The 24,717-nt window shown below is 36.4% G+C and overlaps 1 long non-coding RNA gene across 1 annotated transcript; it reads left to right on the top strand.

The window, feature by feature from the left end:
• The first annotated feature begins 1,516 nt into the window (after positions 1–1,516).
• On the top strand, positions 1,517–23,760 carry LOC308562667. Its single transcript, XR_013999644.1, has 4 exons — positions 1,517–1,699; positions 5,563–5,613; positions 21,143–21,193; positions 22,547–23,760. It is a non-coding gene; the product is annotated as an uncharacterized lncRNA (long non-coding RNA).
• Positions 23,761–24,717: the final 957 nt, after the last annotated feature.

Below are 24,717 nucleotides of genomic sequence, written 5' to 3'. Positions count from 1 at the left end.
TAGTTTAATTGTACTGTGATCAGAATACACATTCTATGATTTCAATACTTTGACACTTGTAGCACAGTATAAGATTAAATTTTTGGAAACTGATTGAGCATCTTTATTTATACTGCAGTGATGAGGATATTTACCTTCATGGGAAGATCTGTATTTCTGGAGAGAAAGTCTAGAAAGAAAATCAATGAAACATGAACGGCAGCTTTTCCAGTGATGTGATACTTTCTTAGAGGTGATAGTTTGGGAATTCTTTGCAGGGTAGTCATTTAATCTGGTGATTACCCACTCAACCTAGAAATAGGCAGTAAATAAATTCATAAGATAAAATTACTGGTCACCTTTTTCTACCTTTTAGGGTCATAAATAGGTTACCATCAAATTCTGATAGTGATTTTCTTAATCTCAATCAACCTGAGGTTCCAGGAAGTAGCTCAGTCATTCTCAGACTTTTCTGTATATTAGAAACCACTGGGGAGTTAAAAAAATTTTAAAAATCCCAATGCCCAGGCCAAGTTAACTCAGAATCTCTGGTGGTGAACTCAAGAACTGGCATTTTCAAAACTTTTTTCTCAAACTTCAATGTTCACATGAATCACTAGGGATCTATTTAAGGTGAAGATTCTCATTCAATAGGTCTGGGAGGTGGGCTTAGATGTGCATTGAGTACCAAGGGAACTGAGACCCATTCTTAAACTTGACTGTACATTGTTATCACTGTGGGGAATTAAAAAAACACACAAATAAATAAAAATTATTTTTAATGACCAGGTTCCTTTCCTAGACAATAACAGTGAATTACATTAATATTGCTTAGATTAACCTCACCACGGTAGCTAACTGCCTAACCCAGAGAAGAAATCCTGATGGTTACAATAGAGTAGGGCTTGATCAGAAAGCACGGTTTTTCCTTTCCATGTTGTAGCCCCTTCCTGAGGGTGAAGAGTATTTCACCAACAACCTATTAAATATGTGTTGGCACAGGAACATCAGCTGCAGTTGGAACAAATGCTCTGCCTCCATGTGACTCAACAATCAGCTATGTGGTATCAGGAAAAAGGAAACAAACCCAGTGTTCACCAGGTAATTTTCCACAACTAAATGGAAGAAATGAAGGATTGGGGGACATGTTTTTGTTTTGCCGAGTTAAATCCTATGGCTGTTTTTGTTTGTTTGTGTGGTTTTTTTTGGGAGGGGTAACCTCAGCATTTCCAGTGGAATTGAAATCTTTGGGGGTTAGAGTTCACTTAGTTTTTGGCAGAAAAGCACTTCCTGTTCCTCAGGAAAAGGCCCCAGAATGCTCCTTTCACGTCAAAGGCTGTTACGAAAGAGCACTTGATGAACTGAAGGCAAGCGAATGAGAAACACATGGATTAAGTTTCCACAGCATCCGCATGTGTTTAATAATTAAGGGAAACTGCTTGACAAAAAAGAATGTTTTGAGTTTTGCCAAACTGAAATTTTGTAAAAAAAAAAAAAAAAAAAAATGTTTAAAGCCACTCATTGTGACCCTGAGCTTACTCATCCCTAACCAAAACAACTCAAACCAGGCTCATTTGAGGCCCAAGCTACGTCACCTTCTCTAAACCCACCAACACTCATCAGGTTCTGGAAATGAGAAAACTCACCAGATCTGGTGGACTGTGAGCATCACTGAACCACCCTCTTGTCACTGAGGAATTCCTTATTTTGTTCACATCAGGTAAGTCCTGGTTTCTGACTGTTATGAATTTGACTTCTCTTCATTAAGCGCATTGAAAATCATAGTCGTGCCCACCTGAGATCAAAGTGAAAATTGCCTCATAAGTAGTGATTGCAGAACCACTCACGCCTTAGAAGTCAGCTCAGGCTTGTCCAGAGACTGCCCCTTGGGAGACGATAAAAGGCGAGTTATTTACAACTCTGCTTTGTCTCCCTCATAATTGTAGACAAGAAGGTAAGGCAAGATTAGGGTTTCCCAATTCTAAATACTTTGGAGTATTCAACTAGTATAATTCTCTATGTTGTATCCTAAAAAGGAAAGCAGCAGGAGGTAAAATGAATCCACAATCACTGTTGATATTAGAAGACTGGGGAAGATGTAGCTTTAACAGGTTGCATCAGCTGGTACTTACACCAAATGTGTTGAGAGAGCATCTTTTCCCACACTCTTACCAACACTTTTCATATATTTAAAAGTCATTCTTATTTCCTTTTTAAGTACCTTTTAACAAAATTGCTTTGTCTTATTTCAGATTTTTATTTGTAAGAAGCTTGACACATGTAAATAAGTATTCTTATGTAATTATAGATTTTTTATAAATAATTACTTTAAGTGGCATTTAATATATGTTAGTCACATAAAAAAACACAATATTTTCTGTTGATATTTTTACTTAATATCTTTGTATAGTCAGAAATTATTATTTAAAAAAAATTTTAAAATCTTGTATCATGAACTTTTCCCCTGAAACATTAAATTTTCTTTATTGGTATTATAGAGTATTGTTTTTCATGTTTTTCTTTGATCTATCAATAATTAGTTTTTTGTGAAAGAAGCTAAAGATGAAGCTATTTTTAATAATGACTTCATCATATTAAAATCTTAATATACTCATGAGTTTTTGTAAACTCCCCTCCTGCTGCTCCTTTCCATTGCTGTTAGTCTTCCTATGCTGGGCAAACTGTTTTAATTACAGCAACTTTATGATGTATTTTAAAGGTTTATATGTTCTCTCCCTCCCCTTATTACTATTTTTTTTTTAACTGCTGGCTTTTTTTTAGTGTTTATTTTTCCCCTTGAAACATAGAAGTAACTTCTATAGTTAAAAAGCAAACAAACAAATTATATCAATTGAGGTAACATTGAATTGATCAGGAAAGAACTGTCATATTCACATTGTGTATCTTTCATACATTTAAGTCTCCTTTTATGTACTATGAGAAAATATGGTATTAGTATAAATTTTACTTCTTGCTTTGCAAAATTATACTAGATTTAGATTTCCATTTCTAGAGTTGAATTATATACCATATTATCCCCATTTTCATCAAATTTTCAATGCTGTCTTTCTGCCCAATAGATAAAATGCAAATTCTTAAGCATGTGGTACCAGGACCACTCCAAAAGAGCCCTTGCTGTCTTTTCTCATTTTATGTTATAGTTTCTCAAGAACATTTTTCTCTGGTCACTCTGAACTGCTTGCTAATATTTTATTACTTCCTAAATGTCTCTCTAGGTAGCCTGGAAAACCTATTATTTTCTGTCCTGTGAGACTGAGTTCATGACTGTATGAGTCTTAGCACAAAACAGTGTGGTGCTGCCTTTAAGTACAATGAGAATCCATAAAATGGGTTTTCAATACTAATTTGTCAATAGCTAGACACATAATAGTTGTTTGCTCAATAAATATTTGTTAATTAAATAATATTGTCTTAAATTAGATTATTATAGTCATGGTTCTTTTTTTTGTCAATGCATAAGTAGTTTAATCTAAATAATTGAGTGAATTTCTAGATAATCTGCATCTTTATTAAACATTTACAAGTGACTTTAAATTAGAAAAAAAGGTATTTATAGCAGTCATAAATCTTACTACTTAGATATATTATTTCTGTTTTTCCCTGCTATCTTTCTGTACAGATACAGAAAGGCTTGTTAAATTTTAACCAACAACCTGAAACCTTGATGCTATTTGAATCTTTGGTGTTAAAAGATAAAATTAAAACTTTCCAGGTAAGCCAAAATACTTTACAGCAAAATACTTTATGCTGTAACTATCTCTGTAGAGTGGTGTCTCCCTTCCCTAGGAAATGTTATCTCCATTTAAATTTAACTACAGTTGTTCATACTCCTATATAGAAAAAAGAAAAAAAAATGAATATGGATGAAAGACTTAGGGTAACTAATACTTTAGTGGAACACAACTGTATTGTGGTAATGATAGCTTTCCAAAGAATAGCCCATTTCCTATTCCTCAGAACCTGCAAAAATGGGCCTTTGGAGATACAATTAATTTAAAGACTTGAGATAAGGGGATAATCCTGGATTTTCTGGGTCAACCCTAAACCCAATGGTAAGTATCCATATAAAAGAAAGGCAGAGGAAGAATTAACATGGGCAGAAGGGGAGAAGAGGAGAGGGAAGATGGCAATATGAAGATGGAGACAGAGACTGTAGTTGTGATGGGATTAATTGTGACCCCAAAATTCCTATGTTGAAGTCCTAATGCCCAGTACTTCAGCATAAGGCTGCATTTGGAGTTAAGGCCTTTAAAGGGATAATTAAAATTAAATAAGTTTATTAGGGTGAACTGTAATCCATTATTATTGGTGTCTTTATAAAAAAGGAGAGTAAGACACAGGTACACTCAGAACAAAGACCATATAAAGACAGAGAGAGAAGACACCATCTATGAGCCAAGAGAGGCCTCTAAATAAAACAAACCCTGCCAAGATCTTAATCTTAGACTTCTAGCCTCCAGAACTGTGAGGAAATAAGTTTCTGTTGTTCAAGCTACTTTGTCTGTGGTACCTCCTTATGGCTGCTAAGCAAATGGATACGATAATGAAGCCAAGAAACATCTGAAGCCACAACATGCTAAAAGAGACAAGAAAGGACTTTCTCCTAGAACCTTCAGAAAGAGCGCAGTCCTTCCCTTTGGACTTCTGGCCTCCAGGACTGAATTCATGTTTCTGCTGTTTTCAGCCACCGTGCTTGTTGTCATTTGTTACTGTGGCCCTAGGAAACTACTACAACTTTCCTTTTCCAAGGAAATTCAAATGGTTTCTAAGTGGCTGTGTTTAGTATTTGGAGCCGAAGTCCATGGAAGATGGAGAGCAGAGACCTCTGAGCAAAGCTAAAGAGGAAAATTAGAAGTCTTGTTTAGGACTCTCTGCCCTCAATGTCTTTCTGCCACCAGCTTCACAATGCTTTAAGAAAAAAAAAAGCACTAAGTATAAATGTATGTGTCTTTAGGGGTTTCCAATATTGAAATGAAAATGTCCTTAAAACAGATTCCACTGGGGTTTTATAACAGTGATCTTATGTTTCATTTACATTGCACTTATTGGTCCAAAAGCACTTTCCCAAAACTGGATTTGATACAGCCTGTTTTCTTCAACATTCTTTCAGGCCATTATTTCCAGAGCAGTTCTTCTGAAATACTGTTTTGCTACAGTCACCTCTAGATGTGATACAATCCACCCCATTGTGCTTCTAGGACCAGCACCAATGATTCTTTTCCCATGAAGTTTTCCATGGAGATCCCATCATGCCTTTAAATGCATTTGTTCTGCTATTTCATTCTACATTTTGTCTTCTCTAGAACATAAGACATTTTAGAGTAAGAAATACATCTTCCTCATCAAATTCCAACAATAGTGTTTTGAATTTTTTAAAAGCAGGGATTCGGCAAATATTTTTGAACACATACATTTATTTTTCTCTATGTCCTTGTGATTTTGGTGAGACAGATATTCATATTTTCAAAATTGAGGCAGAAAAAATTACATGAGTAGTTCAGGGAAATTTAGTTATTATGATAGAATGACACCATCAATTTCTTTATTCCTTTTTTCCTACAGACTGCTTATCTATGGGTCATAGGAAGACAAGATGGATTATACTGCAAAGAGGTAATAGCTTTATGAGCATTAAAGCTACTGGCATAATATTTTCATGGTAGCCTCTGCTTCCTGGCAACAGGGACCTTAAAAAACTACAGTTAAAAGAAAAGGCAAATCTTAGGCAGTTATAACCAATGACAAAATAAACGAAGACAGCACTATGAAAGATGAAAGGGGGCATATTTCTGGGAATAATAAACTGTGATTCTGCTCTTCATTTTAAGTGCAATTCTTAATAAGATACTTTTGCCAAATTTAGTAATGACATGAAGCATGTCGGGGAGGAAAAATGTTTACTTCTCCCCTTCTGAGTTTTTACTGAGAATTAATAAAATATATGTTAACAAGAGAAACACAAATATAATTTTAATAACATCTATGCCTCACATACATATGAGAGATACCCAGAAAAATATGAGTAATTTCCCAAGATGGCCCAAGCCACCATCTCATATACCAGCTTCAACTAAAGACAAAAGAAAGATGTAGGGGAGGTTACCAGGAAAAGCAAGGTAAACTAGGGCAAGAATTATCTTGCAGATGTAAGTCTGTACCTTCTCCATTGATAAGATTCTCTTATGATTTCGAGTCATTCTTACAAATGATTTCCTCTACAAATAAAAATTTCTCTAACCAAAGGAGTGGTTCTCTGTTTCCAAGAGCTTCTCCTCTGCCTGTAGTTTTTCAAAATAATCCTTATGCCAAAGAGGCATAATTTGGGGGTGACATCTTCTGCTGCCCTTCAAGGGCAAACATACTTCATTTGATCAAGAGAACTCTATTGTTCTATTACACTATTGTGAAATAATTTGTAAGACTCGAAACTTCTTTCTCAAGTCAATCCTTATAACTCCAGGGCATGAAGGTTAACCACATTAACTCATACACATGCACAAAAAAGCACAGTGCACACCCAGAGGTTAGGATCTTGAACTGTAGACTCATACAGTAGGGGGGTATCTCAGAGGATGCTGACCTTTCATAGAGCAAGTGAGAAAAGGGCAGGAGAGTGAAGGCGTGGGCTACAGAATTCAGCCTCATCCTGGGTTTCTGGATGTTCACCGAACAAGGTTATTCATAAGGCATAAAGACATGATAAAATTAAAAAAATAAAACTGGGATGGGGAGAGATTAGAAAAAAGAAATGAGTGAATCATTATTCAAATAGCAGTGACCTCGGGCAGGTTTAGGTCACAGGTAACAGTTTATCTGCTTTTCAATCCCCCATCCCCCTTCTTCAACCAGGTTGCCATTTAACTACCTGGATCATCAGTTTCTTCTAAAGGTCAAAGATGTCCAGCCCGTTTGCCTCACTGGGCTTTCACAGTGTCTGCAATGTCCCATATAAAGCAGGTATGGCTGCATGGGTGACAGATACGTGCCTCCCACTCAGGCACCTCCCTCTGCTCTCTCTGTGCAGACTTCCAGAGCAGCCTGGGGAGACTGCAGGCGAGATGAGATGGTGTAAGCTCATTAACAAAGATCTAATAACAAAATCACACAAAAAATCTAATTAGCGAGGTTACCTCTGGAGCAGCAGCCTCGTGGAAATAAACACAGGCTTGCATGTGTTTTCTGCCTGGAGCCATGTTTTTTTCATTTCCCTTAAAATTTCAGAAATGTAATCTTCCTTCCAAACTGTATGGTTGTCTCCATCGTTGCGCCTTGTGTTGCCCAGGCCCTGGTTTTCTTCTCAGTGCTTGGAGGGAGTAACCAGAGACATTTCCACTGATAGGAAGCCTTTGATCTCCAGGCTGCCCACATTAAAGCATCCTCCCTGCGTCCCCTTGCTGGGCCTGTACACAGAAGCTACCCCAGGGGCTGCCCTGGTGGTGTTTTGTGGCGCAGAGCAATAGAGCCCGACTTCTGCAGAAGGCAGGGCGGACTGGGGGGTGGGCACCCCGCACACTCCATCCCAACTAAAACTGAAACCACAGGGGAGGCGGGGGCCGTGGATGCAATTACATGGGTTGGAATTCGGCCAGCGCACAGGGGTGAAACGGCACAGCAGCGCTGCTCCCCCTCTGTTTGCCAGGCTGGAGGAGTTTACACATCATTTACGATAGACACGAGAATCTTCCAGAGGCAGCTGTGATTGGCCCTCAAGAGGCTGTAATAAAGGAAACTGGGCTTTGCTTACTTATAAAATTAGAGCTACAGGGGACTTGGAGGCTTTCCGTTCTAACCCCTCATTTAAAAAATGAGGCAAAAAAAATGAGGTGGGGGATTGAAAAGCAGAAAAAAGCTTAGAAGCTGAGCCTGATGCAGAGAAGTTACGTATACAAGGTCACACAGCCCTGAGGTAGAGAATTTGGTGTTAGATTTCAGAAATTTCAAGTAAGAAATGAGGATACCAAGCCTGATGCAGTAAAGTTACTTATACTAGGTCGCACAGCACAGAGGTAGAGAATTTGGGGTTTGATTTCAGAAGTTTCCAGTCCTATTTTGTTGGCATTCTCCCTTCCCCTAAGTGTAATTCATTGGGAAGTCCAATAGGCCTGTATGTGACTTTCACCACCTTCCTCTCCATGACATTTTCCATAATCCTGAACTGGGGATATCAATGCCTTACCTCGCTAGAGGTGGGTTAAACTACTGCACTTCTAAAAGAAAACAAAAGGGGAAATGTTTACAATTTTGACATAAGCAAAGATTTCTTAGGGCACAGAAAGCACAGACCATACAGGAAAATAATAAACTATGCTCCCTCAAATTAAAACTCTCTGCTGTTTCAAAGACACCTTTATGCATATGAAAAGGCTAATCATAGTCCAGGAGAACATATTCACAGTGCATATCCCTGGCAAAAAACTTGCCTTCAGAATTTATAAATAACTTGCAATTCAATTATTTAAAAATCAACAACAACAAAGAGTCTGACAAAAATAAATGGACAGCCCAGCTGGTGTTGCTCAGAGGTTGAGCATCGACCCAGGAACCAGGAGGTAAACCAGTTCCATTCCCAGTCAGGGCACATGCCGGGGCTGCGGGCTTGATCCCCAGTCGGGGGCGTGCAGGAGGCAGCCGACCAATGATGTTTCTCTCTCATCGATGTTTCTATCTCTCCATCCCTCTCCCTTCCTCTTTCTCTAAAAAATCAATGAAACATATTTTAAAAACAAAATAAGTGGACAGAATACTTTATCAGACACCAGAAAAGCATATGAAAAGATGTTTAGCACGATTGGTCATGGATAAATGAAAATTAAACTCACAAAGAGATGCCTCTTTTATACCAATGAGAATGTCTAAAATTAAAGTTTTATAATACCCATTGTTGGTGAGGATACGGACCTACCAGAACTCTCATATATTTCTGGTGGCAGTGAAATGTTAAACATAAAACAAACAAAAAAATTTTATTTATTTATTTTTTTTTGCCAAAACAGTTCTTACAGTATTGACTCTATACCTAGATCTTTCACTACTGGGTATTTAACTGAAGTGAAACCATACCCACAAAAAGTATTGTACAGGAGTGTTCCTATCAGCTTTCTTCATAATAGCCAAAACTAGAAACAACCCAAGTGTCAGAGGATGTGGCATAGCAATCAATGAACTGTAGAAACACATAATATGGATAAATCCAAACACTGGGTTGAGGGAAAGAAGCCAAGTACAAAAAGGAGTCCATTTATGTGAAATTCTAAAGTGGACAAAACAAATGTATGGAAATAAATCAAATCAGTGGTTGCCTGGGACAAAATGTGGCTGGGATTGACTGTAATGGGCAAAAAGGGAACTTATTAGGGTAATAGAATTACTTCATATCTTTGTTAGGGTGGTAGTTACTCATTTGTTACATTTGGGATTCTGCTGTTATATACACATTTGTCAAAGTTTATGGACTTACACACTCAAGGTGGCTGCATTTTATTGTATGTAAATTATGACTTAAAATGGACTTAAAAAGTCAACATGGTTACCTCTGTCCCTGGGTAGGTGCTCACAGGGGGCTTCAAAGATATTGGTTCTGCTTCAGTTTTGAAGGTGGATAGTCAGTTCACAAGTGCTTGGTTTATTATTATGCTTCATAAAATGTACAGAGCACTTATAATCTGCCATGTATCAAATATTACATAATAAAATTTTTAAAGGAACTAAAAAAAAATTAGCCAAGTTACCATATGTAAAACGCTGATCAAAGTCACCAGATTTTATGGAGTGATTACTATGTGTTAATCCTTTATAAACTTTCATTCATTCAATCTTTGTACAAATTTATGGGGAAGTTTTAGTGTCCTAATTATAGATATGACGAAACTGGTGGCCAGAAAGTTTAAACCAACTTCTCAACACTGCACAATTAGTGAAGATTGTGGCCAGGTGTTTGTTCAAATGCCTGAAAGATAAACACTCTCCTTATCCAGCTTTCAGGGTCTCTGCACTTGAGTCTAGTCAATATTGCCTCTTGTGCCCATTCTGCTCCAAGTCAAATGTCTGCAAGTATATGGCAGAGAGATCTCATACTTTCTCTTTTGTGTGCCTTTTCCCTTGTTGCCCTTGTAGAGAACTCTGTTTATCTTTTCTTCTCCATAAATCCATCCGTCTTTCAATTTCCAAGTTAAGCCACCTAAGTGGTTCAGTCCTTGCAGTCACGAAGGTTATATTCTTGCATCTGTTTTAGTCTTCACCTTCAACATCAATTATAAATTTCTTGATGTCTGGAATTTTGTTTCATTTCTGTATCACAGTTATAATTCATGTTTACAATATATCGGTAAAGAAGAAGACAATTTTAAATTAATTATCACTTACCCTGTTTTATAATACTCAAGTTTTGCATCTATGTATCTGCTCTAAGTCAAGAGGAAAACTACTTGAAGGCTATGTGCGCAGATTTAAATAGTGTTTTCTTCTGGATCTTGGAGTCATAAGTGATTTCATCTACTGTAAATATTTATTGCTCATGTAACATAAAATATGAAGTTAAAAGAAAGAATATTAAATTGAGACACTTACATTGTGCTTTTTGAGTTCTCCTGTACTTAGGAAAATGGCCTCTACTCTAATGAGAATTTAATCTACTTAATAACGTAGGAGTTGTCCCTTGCCCTATTCCATTTTTCTTACTGTGAAGTCATGGGGCTAAGATAATACCTTACTTATCCTACCTCATGAAGCTACAGTTAGTGATTAATAAAATACCATGACTTACACAATGAAATGACATTGGGCAGGGGACATGGCTATAAAGAACATATGATAAATCTTACTATTATTCATGAACAAATGAATTGCAGTATAATATCATCTGATGTATAAAAGGGGACATATTGATCATCTTATAAAAATTGTTTTTATATGGCTCAGTTGTCCTTTTTTGACAAAGACTAAAGTAATTTTCAGGCTTTATCATACATATAATATAACAAATAGGTGTAGCTTTTGACAGAATCACCATCACCATCAGTAATAACTCTACAGTAAAATAATATTGTTGCCAAAATGGCAATGCTCTTTTTAGTAAGAGGACATCATATTCATCTGTAGTATAAAATAAATGAAGAGTATCATCACTATTCATTATAAGCAATGCTAATTAATAATTTATTATTATTAAACAGAATGACCTGCAGAAAGCTCATGGAGATTATTATACCAGTGTGCTTTAAAACCTTGACCTTCTTGAAAGAGATTTTCATCTTTCAGTTTACTGCTCATGTGAGGGGAGTGAATTGGTCAAAGCAGCAGACCAGAGAATATAACCGTTTGAGGGGTGGGGAGGAGAGGAAGGAGGGACAGAGAAAACAAATTCTGGAATCTTGGAAGCCACCTAAATGAGAATTTAGGATCCAGATCTATTAATAATTCTGCTGTACTACCTACTTTTCAGTTTTTCCTTTTGGTTGAACTAACAGTCCTCTTCACTGAAATAGTTCCATAATTTAGGTTCATTCCTTACAGCTGGAATATTCATTCTATATCAGATCACATCAAATCAGCTATATCTTGCAAAGACATGTCTTCCATAGAACTTTATCTGAATAACTGGGTTAAGTAATGTTGCTCACACGTGAGACCAAGCACAAGGCCCTTTAGTGAACAGTCAAATCAGATGATTATAGCCAGCGAGATGCTTGATACGGAGATACTGGGAGTAGAGTCCAAAATCACGGAATTCCAGATAATGGCAGAAACTGAACTTTTCATGTTGATTTTAATCTCTAAGATATATTTTCTAAGCAAAAGATTAGGTTGGATCAGAACAGTAGCTACTGGAACGTGAGGGAGCAGGAGGGGGGGCATAGGAGGAGGCCGGGGAAAAAGGCAAAGGGAAGAAATGGACAGAGAGGAGCAAAGGGAATAGAAAGTCGCCTTCTGAGCCGGTGCGCCCAACATTTTTCAAAATACACTTAGAACTTTTCCTAAATTTGTTGCCAAGCCAATTTTTTTCAGGAATTTTCTCTGGAAAAATCTAGGTAATAAAGTATTGAAAAATCTGAAATTGAGAGGTTGTAGAACTAAAGGCCGCAGATTATTTGAGTTGAGAAGTAAGTGTTCAATTCTAAATGACACAGGACAATGTGAGATGTGCTTAAAGAAGGGCAGGGTCAGAATACAAATACTTTCCTAATGTCTTCATCAAATTCTACTTGAAGCATCTGGAAGGAAGTCAGTATCACCATACGTGATTTGCAGAGCATTTTAATAAAGTATCCTTAGGTAACCGGAGTGATAAACAATTTATATTGTTAAGATAATGTTATATTGTGAATATAATGGTTTGGATTAGGTCAGGTTCTACCAATCACTTCTTATTTTTATTAAGTCACACAAACAACAGCACAAAATATTAGCCAGTGTAGTAACAGATTTCTGGAACCTACAGCTTAGGTTTTGGTGTCAAGGGACAGTAAAACTTAGACCTAATATCAGCAGTTAGGAGATTCTGCCCACCACTCTGTAGGTGTCTTAAGGTACTTTTACTCTTATCTAGGTATGACATAAGTTTCAGCACTGAATTCCACTATATTCATATGTACTCATACATATAGAGGCAGTGTGATTTGTAATCCCTAGCTGTTGCTTAATGGTATGTGCATTTATTTATTTATTTTGCATATATGTATTAACTATTGGTGCTGAAAAGAACTAAGTTAACCTTCAGAGTATGCTCTTCTTGAAAGCAGAGCCAGGCTTTGCTAACAACATCTATTTAAGAAACAATGGGGTAAAAATAATTTTCCTAGTAATTGTGGTGAAGGAAATAAACATAGAAATAAAAATTAATTCAAAACAATTACTGAAGTTTTTTGCTATGGGAAGAGATAGTGCAAACTTACTTTTTCATGCTTTTTTTACTCTAAATATGACTAAATACCTTGGACATTATCAATAGACAGTGATCGAAGGACTGAAAGCTGAAAAGAAGAACGAAGACTGGCCAGAGTTGATGGCTTGAGGAACAACACCATGATGAGTTCCCTGGCTTTTTTTTTTTTGATTTCCTATATACTGCTTGACTAGGTACCAATAACTGTTTGGGTTTTGAAGAAGTCTTTGAAGATAATTCTAACATCACTGTCATCTTGGTGTGGTTTATTGATTTTTTTTTTTTTATGTTGAGATTTTCCTGGTTCTTAGTATGAAAAGAGATTTTCAGTTGAAATCTGTATATGTCAGGATTGTGTTATGAGACTCTGGATCTTAGTTAAACATCTGTTTTAGCCAGATTTATCTCAAATGTCTCCAGAGGGGGAAGAAGTAAGGTAGTGTTGCTTTACCCCTGCCAAGGGAGGGTAAGGATGGAGGGCCTCCTAGAGACTAAGGAGCAGGAGTTCTCACTATAACTCCATTGATTCCTCTTGGGCTTGGAGGCACAGTAGCTCCTTGTTACTGCTTTCTTCTTGGTCTCTGCTGGTAGCACAGGAGCTGCCACCTGATGGGGAAGAAAGTCCTAGCCTCCCTATTGCCCTGTTGGCCTTCTCTGACATCACTCCAGAAAGGTGGGGGTTGGGGCACCTTCTTATAGCTTGGCGAGTGTCCAAGTCCAGTTTCTTCACTTGGCTTTTGCCAGAGTGGATGGGGGTGGTGACCACAGTTTTTTTTCTGTGGCATTTGACTGGCATAGGGGGATTGTTGTCTAAATATTTTGTCTTACTAGTCAGCCTCTTTCCCGGTCCTTAGCCTAGAGTTGGAGTTTTTTGTTTGTTGCTTGTTTAAATGCACATCCTTTGGCGTTTAAGGGTCATTGACTTATTCAGTTCCAAGTCCGGAAGACATGCAGCGAAGAGAAAACTAACCCAGAGAAGTACCACCGTATTGATTCTTGTGTCCCAAGGTCACTATCTGGTCTTTCTTCTCTCTTCTCTACCTTCCAGAGTCATCTTATGTTTCTTTTATACCTAATGCCTTAGGTGTTCAGCTATGATTGGGGAAACGGGGGAAATACATTTACATCATCTTCCCTGAAAGCTTTGTTCACCCACATAAACAATTTAAAATGAACCATTTATTCAATGATCTGAGAGCACATAAACAAAAATACTCTAAAACTATTTTAAATGAATATATACTTTAAAAATATGTGACCATGGTTTAGACTGAAGCATATAATATTGCAGATATGTAGCATTTTTGACCTATTAAAATGTCATCTTCACAGGAAAACATTTGCTACATTGCATTAAAAAATGTGATGCACTAAGATGTCACTAGTAATGTCATAGCAACCCAAATCAGAGAAACAAGGAGTGGGAAAGATAGTCATAGGTAACTTCAGTGAGGTCACATTAATCATGCCAGAAAACTCACAAATTAAGACATCCTTGGCTATTTTTATATGTTTTGATAAGTAAAATTACTTAAGAGGTTTGAGTTGCAAATGCCAGGTATTTCTGTCAAGAACAGCTATACAGACTGTGCTTCGCAAACATCTAGGGGGCATTCTTGAGTCATAGACATCATAGCATTGTTTATTATTAAGAACATTTTCTCATAAATGACAGTAAAATGTCCTGCCTGAACAAAATGAATTTATTGCAATAACTTTTCAAAGCATGAAAATAAAGTGCCTTAAAAGGGGAACACCTTTTTTATGTGAACAAATGTATCTATGTTCTAGTAATAACACACATATATTTTCTTAAATCAACTGGGCTTCTGAGGTGTTAAGGTAACTGAACGTTAAGCTGTTTTGATTTGGTATAAGTGAGGTTGTAGGTAATGTTTAAAAGCAGTACCTATACATAGGCAGGGGAAAGGCATTCATTCAGTTTCCTTGACTGAGCAGACCAGGTATCTAAGCCAGAGGGTGGTCTGAGAGCCAGGGATAAACCAGAAAGCAACCTTCTCCCTGCTGGAAGGGATGGCAACCTTTTCACAAGGGGAGACGTTGTTTCAAATAATTCATATCCATCAGGCTCGTAATAAAAGTTAATACTTTCCAGCTTCTGGAAAAACATTTTCAGTATTTAGGGAGCACTTTTGCTTATTTTTTAGTTTTTAACCTTTCTATATTTTCATAGCTATTTTAAATAAACTATATGGAGCTGCATCAGTGGCCAGATGTTATTTAAAACAAAGAGTTGCGTACCCATAATATTGTATTTTAAAGAAAAATAAATAAATTCCCTAGCCATCATCTCAAAGGTTCATAAGTGCTTTCTGAATTTTTGGTTCAAACAAAGCTCACTTAAGAAAACTGTCAGGGTCAAGGGCTAAATGCTATTGAAGTCAGGATGGAGGTTAGTGGATGGGATCTGGACACATAAGCACTTTAGATTGGCACTCTTCCTAGAGTGGGACAAATTGTTCCTAACTCTTGCCTGGTGGTTACTGTTAGCCATACAAAGCCATTAAATGCAATAGTGACCTCAGCATCAAACCTTACCCAAATAGCTTCCAGTTTCACATTTTGAATCCCCAATTGTGTTGATTCATCTCCTTCCCCTGTCTAGATAGTCTTCATGAGAGCTATTCCCCCATGGACTGAACTTGATTTTGACAATCCTGCTCTTGGTAATGATAGTGCTTTGAACTCATTCCCAGGCATGAGTTTCCACTGACTGTTGTCAGTCAAACTGTTCACTTCCAGCTGTTGAAGTTCAGAATCATTGGACACAATTAAGAAGTAGAGAGAGAATCTCCTTCCATCATTTAAATGGTGATGATGTAAATGGAAAAAATCACTCATCTGATTACATACAGTTCTCCAGTTTCATTTGTAAAAGCCTGTCTCTCCAATGACTTTACAAAAGCTAAAAGGGGAGCAATTGTATGTTTTTTCTTCTATAAAAGTCATAGAGTCTATGCATGTGGCTGGGCATAGTCCTAACAGGTAATTGGTGCTTATTGACTTGACTTAATGGGTCTAAGTTATTCAACTATATATTTTGAGATTAATTAAAGAGGAATTTATGATTAGTCCCATGTGAATCATTATCCTCACTGTGGGCCTACTGTTAGAAAAACTGTGCTGGGCACAAGGAATATTAAAGAAGACAAGAAAGAGAATTTTGTACCCTAGCATCTTATAGACTAGTAGAAGTAATCAGATACAAGATATGAAGACATGCATCATGAAAGAGATATATAGACACAGAGCACAGAAAAAAAGAGATTACTTGCAACTGCATGTTGTTGAAAAAAATTCATGGAGGGGATAATCTTTGAACTGGGTTTTTAAAATTTAGGCAGGGAATGGATATACAGAAATGGAAGAGAAGGAATTTAAGAAAAATGTTTATTGATTTAATAATTTATTCATGCCATGCACTTATTCAATGTCAACCTTGTCATTTAGACAATATTTGTACTTATCTCTATCAGATGGCTCTTGACATAGCTGAAATCATGTGGGGTAGAGTTCAGAGATCACAGTACTATGTTCTGGAGGCATCAAGTAGCTATAGACATGAGCTAGGAATAAATAAGGACCACACGCTAATCTTAAAAATGCTATTTTTAAAATGTAATTTTGGAGGCATATTCATTTTGCTCATTCAAGAAATGATTACTGAAGTCATACTATGTACAGACATATTGATTTCTATCCTATGTAAAAAGGCATTCATAAATTAATCTATTGATTAAAAAACATGGCAAGCAAACAAACTACAATGCTGGGTTAAACATTATAATGGAGCTATGTTCATTGAGTATTTTTATAGCATATAGAAGTGGCAAAAATTAGTTTTGCATGTGAAAGTCAGGGAAAGCTAGAAATAAGAGAACGTGTTTGAGTTAGATCTTAAAGAAAGAGGACTCATTTAAGAGTGAGCCTTGTGGGCAACATATAGAGATTAGGGCATTTTACTGCAGAGAGTAAAGCAGGAGCAAGGCAAAGAGCCATGACCATTGGGTCACCACCATGACTTGGACAGAGTTCTTTATGGCCAAAGATAAGTTAAGAAAGTTGGGTGGGACTCAAGATTTAAAGGACATGTAGAAACACAGATTGAGTTATAGACAAGGTCAGGGTTGGAGATATGGATCTTAGAATCAGGAAAATAAAGATAATACTTAGCATCATTGATATGGATAAAATTACCCATAAAAACTTTTGGACAAGTTGAGGACTCAGCATGCTTAGATGTTAATAATCCCTCTTCCATTTATTATCTTCATGGGATAGTTACCTCAGTTTTAGTCTTCACTCTTGTAAATTAGCATGAGAGAATTACCCACTTATTTAGTAACTGAGATAACTCATAAGCCATAGAACAGGTACTGGCACAGAGTAGAACTCAAATAATCTCAATTATAATTAATATCATTGAAGAAGGCTAAAGTTGAAACCCTAGATAATATCAACATTAATGCAATAATTGGGTAAAAGAGAAAAAAGAAGATAATCAGAGAGGTAGAAAAAGCCAACAGGCGAGGGATTTCATAAAACCTCATGGAAAGAAAAGTTTCAAAATGTAGAAAGAAAAGAGGATCACATTTCCAGCCAATGGTCCTACAGGTCCAGAGAGAAGGGCCGTGAAAAGAATACTCTGAGATTTGACAGGTAGCAGATATTTGATGACCTTCAGTTAGAACAACTCCAGCTGGAATGTCAGGGTAGAAGTTTGATCGATAGGCTTGGAGGTAAGCAAGAGAATAGAGTGAGATTATAATACTCAGTTTGTTATTGAATGTAAATAGACTGTAGGTTAAGTGGAGAGTGGGGTGGAGGGGATGGTTTTATGAGAATGTGGGTGTAAACACATTGTCAAGCAAAAGGGATGACATCTGTGGGGGAGGAGAAATTAATAGGAGAAAGAGGAAGTATTTGATCATAAATGTCCAAAACAATTTTTTTCAAGAAATCAAAGACACAGGTAGAGAGATTCTCTATGGAAAAAAAAATAATAGAGAAGCTCCCTTGATTCAGGCACAAAAAAATAATGGATAAAATTATAGGTTGGAGATGTGGAGGAGATATGAAGGCCTTACTCCTAATGGCCTCAATTTCTAGGGAAGTTGTAGAACAAGTGACTGAAAGAGAGGTTTATTGACAGAAGTATCTGGAAGAGAGTAGAAAGGCTTGGAACCAATTAGAAAGAAAAGATTTTGAGTTAGGAATAAGTTAACCTTTTGCATGGTATTTATGGAGGACCAGATAATATTAAACACATGAATAAAAACTGAGCCCATCAGAATGGGTAAGTGGCTTTCTTTGGGAGTGCTTAAGAGATCTGCTCATCTGAACAGAGAAAAGTAACACTTGGCTTGACAGGTGGGGAAAGAAAGGAGGACCCTCCTGAGTGTTTTTAAAGTGTTTGACTTTGAGTTTCAGCCTCAGGAAAGGAGTATCAAAAGCTTGAGAGAATGCAAGAGTATAAAATGCCCTCAAAAAGCATATACTCTACAAGAAAAGACTCAGACACAAGTAAAGACAATAGAAAGAATATGCAATAATTACTATAAGACTGATAAAACAAGTAATATAGGGCTCAAAAAATGAAAATAATTAAATTAGGGTGATTTTAAAAATTTTATGGAAATGACATTGATGGACTTTTAGGAAGGTATAAGAGAATAGTCATCCTCTTGCTGTTAGCTGAAAGTGTTTCTTGTTATTTTAAATTTATACTCTTTTTTTATTCTTCACTTGCACTGTTAGGATTTGGGAAAATCAGTGTCCATAAACTGGGCATTTAGGATTCTAGAAAGAACCTAAATATTAGGCAGCATGATGAGTCTTCCAGAGAATGATCGGTCATAGGCCTAGAGTAGGGTAGATGATACCTCTGTTTTGATGACAATTGGAAGTCAGGATCAGCCTTAACATTGGAAACAAGCATTTGAGTGTAAGTGATTCAATAGGATCAGAGCTTTGAAATGGAAAGAGAAAATCATCTACTCTTGAATACCAGACAGGAATAATAGGATGTGGGCAAGGTACCAGGAAAATATCACCTCTCAAAGCCACATGGCCTTCAACAAAACTAAGCAAAGATTTGTGCAGTTAACTTTTCACCAGTCAGCCTTCATAACAGGACACGTGCATAAAAGCCAAGCCAAGTGGAAAGAAATGAGTAAGAGCAAAGAAGACAATTTTCAGGAGTCAGGCACAGAGAGACATGAGGCATTGGGAAGAAACTGGCAGTCAGCGCAGCACAGTAAGAAGCCCAGGACTGGAAGAAATGTGACATTTTATTCATGAATTAAGGGACCAAAGTAAGACTAACAAATATTAGGGAGCCTGTAGAAAAGAAGTAGTAAACAATCCAGGAACAGGCATAGTGACCTGGGGTCCCCAAGTCAGAAATAATCTTGAAGACACTCTGGAAGGAAATAAGAATCCTACCAGTCTTAATGTGGATGCCAAATAAAAGCCATGTTGGGGTACAATCTGGGTACATTAGCTTAATATCCTACGTAAGTAAGTTGAATAAACACAGAATGTGGGAAATTTGCATGGGATATTTAAGAGTGGGAACAGAGGAAGCGACTAGAGAAAAAAGACTTAGCACTATTAATATTTCAGTAAATAATAGTTATTTAATATTTATAGCAGCAATTTTCAAACAGTGTGCCACAGCATGCTGGTGTATCACAAGAGGCATGCTGGTGCACCGCAAGAACTTTTAAAACATGCAACACCTGACTATTTAGTCAGTGACACTGGCCTCTTTACCTTAGATTGTCAAATAAAAAAATGACAACAGACAACACAACAATAATTGTCTGAATGCCCTCCTTTGAACCATAAGTATACAGGTCATATAATAGAGTTGAATCTTATTGATCACGTCACGTAATAAGATTGTGTCTGATTGGTTAATTCTTGGTAACAGAAATTCTTATATAAAAGTATAGGCACCTGATTTTTTCAAAAGTCATTTTGGAGCAAAAAGGTAATTACTATTATTATTTTTGCAAATCAATCAATCCCTTCTATTTTGGAGGGGATCAATGGGGGTAAAAAGGGGTTAAAAATAAATAAAAATAAATAAATAAATTACTTTAAAAAATAAAAATAAATGATAGACTAACACAGGCATCCCTAGAAAGAACAAACATAGTTTGTGCAAATGAGAAAATAAACCTGAAGATATCCTCACAGAGCAAGGTTCAAAATGATCTTTAGTAATAATTGCTTCATATACCTCTTCTGACACTTTGAGACACACCATTAAAAAAAAAAATTCTGCCCAGCCAGGCGTGGCTCAGCGGTTGAGTGTCGACCTAGGATCCAGGCAATGGGGGTTCGATTCCCGGTCAGGGCACATGCCCGGGTTGTGGGCTAGGCAGCCGATCAATGACTCCCATCATTGATGTTTCTATCTCTCTCTCCCCCTCCTTTCCTCTCTCTGAAATCAATAAAGATATGTTTAAAAAAAAAAATTCTACCTATTTTTGTCAGATCAGCAAAAATATAACATTTTCTGGTATGCCACAGAATTTTAGTAGTTTATGTGTGCCATGAGATAAAAAAGGTTGAAAATCGCTAATTTATAACAATGCCCAACAGATGTCCTATCTTTATGTATAAGGGGTGCTGTCAGGAGCATCTCCCACAAAAACGTCTTTCAGATCGTGGAGTTTTATCTTCCTCCAAGACAGGCACACAAGTGGACATGTTAAGGTTGTGGTGGTGAACTGAGAATCTGTAAACACACAGAGGCATAAATCATGGAAAACCTAAATCAGCCATGGTAAGGCTAAGAGTAGAAGAGAAAAGGTGCAGAGAGATCAGAGAAGAGCCATCAGACCCAGGTGAAAAAATATTGACTTGCTTTTCCATTTCCTCAGGGAATCGGAGATGACTCATGAAACACCCTCTATTTTAGCTACGTAGCATTGGTGGAATTCAAAGCCTTCTTGAGAACAGAGGCAAGGCTCTCTCTCTCCATGTAGCATTCAAGAACTCATTATAAAATGTTAAAGTAGTTCTAAGCCACTAGGAAGAAAAGAGCCCTAAAAATAAATCCTTCCCAATTCCCTTCAGTCTCTGATAAAGATACTAAATGCCAAAAAAGTTCAGCTCAAGTGTATGGAGGATTCTCTCAATTACAGCCTCTCATTTTTTTCAGTTCCCCAAATCCAGGCCTATGTTGTTTTCCTGAGGGTTATTCAAGGCACCTTTTTAATGTTTTTTCAGGTCTCTGCTGTGCTTTCCCATACAAGAAAGGCAATGGAAATCTTTTGAGAGGTAAGATATAAAGGGAAATGGTCTATTAATAATTAAAAATACTTGGTAAACTGCCTACTCAAACTGCCTCCTGTGGATGTGAATGACATTCAGGTCTTCTTCAGTCCAAATGCTGTTGATGCAAGCACGTTTTGAAAGGCCCTCTCCTGGGTAACTTTCTCTTTTTATCTCTATACTGAATCCATCATTGTTCCCCACATATCCTATATTTACTATCAACAATTACTCTTTTGTCCTATAAAATAAGGAATAGCAATTAAAATCTTATGCTTTGAAGCTTCCCAGTCTGCGTTCAAATCCAGACCAGGTCATCCACTGAGCCTCAGTTTCTTCACTGTGAATTGGGACTACTGTTAGCTCAAAAATGGTTGAGAAGATTAAATAAAATGATTCCAGTAAAGTGCTTGGGAAATAGTAAGTTGTGGTGGTAGTAGTTGTTATAATAATAATTGTTATAATTACACTTCACCAAGTAAAATTTTTCTTCTGTTCTAACTTATCTATATCTTACTAGACCTTTAGGTGCAGCATAAGCTCCCCTTTCCCAATTGTTTTACTACTTACTATAGTCACATCCTAACTTACACATTCTATGAATCTAATAATTTTAACGTCTGATAATATAGTGTTATATATAAGTTACTTCATTAAAATATTACTTTCCTGTACCTAGATAATTAATGCATTTCTGGCAAAACTTGTAACTTTGTATTATATATATTTGTATTCCTCTTACAACTTGCCATGAGTAAGGTACACCATAACTATTTAATAAGTGTGGGCTGATTGAATATATTATTCTTTCATCTATAAAGTGATTACTATCCAGGCATTGCTATTAATAATAAATTAAAAAGGTCTTATTATCAACTATCATAAATTCAGATTACTTCAGGGCATCATCCTATTGGAATTCTTGAAAAGTTGATGTTTGTTTCAAGAACTATAATTCTCTCTTAATATATTGTAGACTTTGGCATATCCTGGCAATATTAACCAAAGCATTTATAGCATTGTTCCAATAATCTTCATTTAATTGATTATAAATATGGGGAAAATAAGAAAAAAAAAAAAAACTACAACAGCCCTACAAGGTAATGTCATTAATGTGAAAAACCTTGAGGAATTTTTGCTTGATAAAGTGCCAAAGGAATTCATATTTCTCCTGTATTAAAGGGCAGTGTACTTAGGAATTAATTAGGGAAAGTTATGTTATAACCTCACTAACACCTTTAATTTGAAAGGGGGAAGCGGAAAACAGTGTTATCCCAATCAACTAGCAGGAAGCTAGCTATGAAGCTAGACTTCCTTGATAATAGTGCTTGCAATGAACAGAAAGTTCTACTTTTGTAGAAGAGCTTCTTTCCAGAAGGAGTAATCATCAAGAGGACAACAGAGAGAAAACCGAATCGTCAAGGCCAGACCTCTTATGCTATGAGCTGATGTCTGCAGTGGCTAAGACACAAGGGCTGGAATCCATCTTTCTCAGGAATCCTCTCCATTGAGCCAACAGCTTCTGCCCGATCCTGTGGTCACAGCAAGTATAGAGTGTTGTAGAATGGGTCCTAAAAGCATGTGGGTGCAGCAAAAAGTGGCTGGCATAGCATGGGGACTTCGGTGGAACAATCACTGCTCTTGGAAAAATAGAGAAAAATCAAAATGCCTATGAAAAGATACAACGATCTAAGGAGAAATGCCTAAAAAGATTTGGGAAAACAGTCTGACAGGTATTTCCTAAGCTAGTAAGAAAAAATTTTAGAATATGTTTTTATCTGTTTTATAATTTTTACATGTTTATAATATGATTCAAGAAAGTAGAGTAACTAAGAGAGCAGAGCAAGCAATCATAATAGAAGAATAATCTGAGATCATGTAAAATTGCATAGGAATAAAATCTTATTTTAGATATTAAAAAGCAGTGAAGAGCAGCTAGACAATATAGGAGAATTTATAGTTCTGTCCAATGATAGCCATGACCATAGTTAGAGAAGAGATGAGATATATGGACGGCAGATGCAGGATCTCCTATAATCTAGCAGAGTCTCAGAAAGGTACACCTGAACAGATTTGAAGCAATGATTAAAAATTGTACAAACAACACTTCCTAGGTAGAAGAAATGCTTGTGTCTGAGTTAGCAATCACCACGCACTAAGAAATATTAAAAGAAGGAAGAGATACCAGAATGCAAACTTTACTTTTTTTGAGTTTTTAAATGAAAATAAAATCCTTAAGGGAAATTATGATAATGTAATAATAGTAATAATAATAATAATAGCAACTAATAAAGGCTGGATTCTTTTCCTGTACCACCAATATATGTTCACAGGTTTTGAAAAGTGATTGTGATGAAAATATTGCATAGTCAGCTGCGTTCTTCACATCTGGGAGAAAAACGAGATGTTCTTAAGCATTCAAGATTACGAAGGACAGGATATGCAGGCTCCCTGCTGGAAGCAGTTGTGGGAAGATGTACTTTATCACTCTGTGAAATGACGACAAATGAAGAACTCATGAATAGAGAATTAGTATAGATCAAATGAAGAGTTGACAATAAATAATATCCTTTAAGTGAATGTCAATATTTATTCTAGAAACCAAATGCATGCTACCTAATAATTTAATATTTCCATTTTAGCTCTGAAACCCTACATATCAGCAAGAAGGGGAAGTGCTATGATAGGGAGAAAAAGAGGTAGGAATCCAACAGTGAATCCTGAGCTGGCTAAAGAGTTATATATCACAATGAATATAATCCATGGTGGCACATATTGAGAATATGTCAGTTCTTTCACAATTGATATAGAATAATACAGCAATTCAAATAAAAATACCTACAAGTAAAATATAAAAGCAGTATTTGAAACATAAATGTGTTGAGGAGGATCTTGTCTTATGAAATGTTATATAAAAATATACAAACATGATAATTAAAGCTAATTGACACTGGCATCGATACATAAAAAATAAACTTAAAAGTGCTGAAAGCACAGTAATAATTTAGTATAGCATACATTTCCATCACTCATTGGGGGGAAAAAAAAAGAACCATTAAAAAATATTGGGTCAATTTTCCACATTTGTGGTTAAAAAAGAATCTCTAAAGCAGAACAAAACCCAGAAACCCTTATAGTATTATCTTGTAACATTATAAATACATTCCATGTAAAGACTTAAATATAAAAAAAACATAAATATCATTGGAGAAACTTTTGGTAAGGGTTTCTACTATCTTGTTGTAGAGAATACCTTTCCAAGTATGACCAATGGTAAAATTATACGGAAATTAATTTCTAAATTTGACAAGAGAAAAATTTAAAGCAAAATTAAAAGACAAATAATAGCAAATTAGGAGCACTTTCTGAGTATATCCCTGAGGAAATAATAATATTCTTAATAGGTGAACAGCACTTAAAAATCAAAAGTAACAATGAAACTAAAACTTAAATTGACCTCTCTTCTTCATTAGCAGGCTCTTCCCTGGCTCTAGATAAAGTCCTGGGGGCCTTCCAGCCCTTTAAATCCT

The sequence above is a fragment of the Miniopterus schreibersii genome, assembly GCF_964146895.1.
Source record: "Miniopterus schreibersii genome assembly, chromosome: 10".
Classification (NCBI taxonomy): domain Eukaryota; kingdom Metazoa; phylum Chordata; class Mammalia; order Chiroptera; family Miniopteridae; genus Miniopterus; species Miniopterus schreibersii.
Note: the sequence above shows the minus strand (reverse complement) of the source record. Positions and strands in the feature narration are given on the sequence as shown.